At 33.4% G+C, this 2,500-nt stretch overlaps 1 protein-coding gene across 2 annotated transcripts in view; it reads left to right on the top strand.

Annotated features, from left to right (window-relative positions):
* Positions 1-2,500, top strand: part of FOXP2 (forkhead box P2) — a 699,815-nt gene that overhangs the window by 628,358 nt on the left and 68,957 nt on the right. The window lies entirely within an intron of this gene.

The following is a 2,500-nucleotide window of genomic DNA, read 5'->3' as shown; positions in this document are numbered from 1 at the left end:
CTAACATTTTCAAGTTTAATATTGCTAAATGTAAATGTAACATTATCTGCATGTGTTTTGGTTTTTTTTTTTTAATGTGCTTGGTTTATATCTGTTCATATTTATAGAGAGAGCTGGTTGAAGAAAATTCAACCTATTCAGGGGGCCTCAAAATGTTTTGTTTACTATATTTTAGGTGAATTGAAAATGTAACATTTATGATAGGAAAAAGGTCTCAAAGTTAAATCTGTGTCTTTCAGTTTAATTTTATTTATGCTTTCCCTGTTGTGTCTTATGGAGCTATGTTATAGTAAGATTGTTTTTCTCCCTTCTGTCTCAACAATAGTTTTAGATGGAAAGCACCTAGAGGACAGGGGCTGTCTGCTTAACATTTCCTTTGTTTATCAGCCCACAGGACCAAGAATAGGGGAGAACTTAGTAAATTCTCTTTTATAATGGTAATGATGACAATTATCTTTGCCTTGAAATTGAAAGTAGAAAATGGGAATCAGATTATTTTTAAGAGTTATGCAATTAATCTGTTTAAGGTCCAATAACACAAAAGAACAGAGAATTTCAAAGAGAAATTGTAGAAAACTAACCTAATTTTTCAACATCTTAACCTATTATCACCAAATTTTACATTATATCATATACACAAGTTGTAATGAGCCTATGAGCAGGTGGTACATTATGATAGATTTACATTTATAAAACATTTATCCCAAAGCACATTTCTTATCCATGAGGTACTTTTACTTGTAGTCACAGGCATAATTAAGCATGAGAGTACCTCTCATATACTGAAGTATAATAAAGAAAAAGTGACAAGGGCTGGGTAAGGTGTTAGAAGTGTGGCAAGCTGCTCATCACATGGTAGACTTTATAGGAGGTATATAAATGAATTGGCAGCCTCTTTAAAGTTTAACATGTCTGTCTTTCCCTGCCCCTTCATTTCAGTTTGATTCATTGCTGTTTGGAGACAGCATGAAGTTAAATGATTGTGGGATGTAAGGCCACATTTGTAGAGAGAGAAACTTTTCCAAACTGTTTTATTCTAACCCTGCTATTTAGTTGTCTGAGAACAATCAATCCTGTAAACAAGTACTTCATTTTTTAAAGAACAAAATACTGAAGTATCATGTCTGAGCAACAAATTGTAAGTGGAATGTTGTTTTCATCTTTGTCAATTCTTTTCACAGCATAAATTTCAAAATGCTTTATGTTAGATAATTCAAACAGTATAATCCACCTGGCATGTCAGTCTGTTCTGTAGGATATAGGAGCAATTTTGAAAAGCAAATGACCTCTATTCAGTTATATTCTAATTCTTTTTATTCGTGTTAACATAAATTTAATCACCATTTTAAGATGTCAATATCAGATAGGAAAACTGGAACTAGAAATTGAAATCTGAGGACTTTTGAGTAAAGGGCAAGTTGTGCACACTTTTGCCCTCAAACTTTCTATTTTTTGTTACTTTTTTTCTATTCTTAGAGCAAAAAGTATCAGACTGTGTAAGTCTGAAGTGGATAAGAATTCACTATTAAAATAAATTATGAATCATGGCTATTAATTATCCCTTTTTGTTTGCAGAGAAGCATGATAGCCCAAGAACTTACTAAAAAGCAATGTTTATATTAATAGTTGTTTTTGTTTATAGTAAAAGTGAAGTTTTTTTTTTTAATAAAAAACTGATTGCTCGTTCAAAGGTTGCAAACTTGGCAAGCTGACAAACTGCTTGATTATGTACTAGTTAGTACAAGCAGTGCCTTCAGACAGTGCATCTGCAGGCTAACTAGGCACATATCTCAGGCTCTTGGGCAAGGTTTTTGTTCCTCCATTCTCATTCTCCCTTTCTCCACTCCCTCCACCACCTCTGTTTCTTTATCTCTCTCTGCTCACTCCTTTTTAATGTCATCTACTCCTGCTCTGCTTCATTCTGTATTTCTCTTGGCTTTCTTTCTCTTCTCTACTTTCCCCTTCCTTTTCTCTCCCTACCTTATAAAGACACTAATTTCTGTCAAGGAACTTTTGTGAAAATTTTTTTTTCATTTATGGACAAACTGCACATTGGTCCATCTGCATATTGCATATTTCTTGGTTTAAATTAGGATAAGGTGAAAACCCAGGATATACCCAGAGAGGCCAGAATCCTGGGGGTTACATCTCCTTGTTTCTCTGACAAAAGCTGTACAGTTATTTCCCTGGTACAGAGTAGGCACATAAATAATTGTGAACATGGTAGCTGTTATGTGTTACTTGACTTTAGAAAAACTGAACACACATGTTTTTCATAGCTTAGGCACCTATTGTCTATGTAGAACATATCTTATTTCAAAATATTTAATCTTTCATATTTATTTCAGTCGTATCTTCTGAAAGCCTCAATAGGTTCTCCATTTATAACATTATGACACTTGATAAGATGATTGATTATGAAGTGTTGCGAGCCCTACCATGTGATCATTTATTTTTAAATACACATTTATACTAGCCAGTGTTCAAATCCCTCACAGTA

This window comes from Phascolarctos cinereus, unplaced genomic scaffold (genome assembly GCF_003287225.1).
Source record: "Phascolarctos cinereus isolate Bilbo 61053 unplaced genomic scaffold, phaCin_HiC Scaffold_1;HRSCAF=81, whole genome shotgun sequence".
In the NCBI taxonomy this organism is placed as follows: Eukaryota; Metazoa; Chordata; class Mammalia; order Diprotodontia; family Phascolarctidae; genus Phascolarctos; species Phascolarctos cinereus.
The sequence above is the reverse complement of the archived record's forward strand: the minus strand, read 5'-3'. Positions and strand labels throughout refer to the sequence as shown.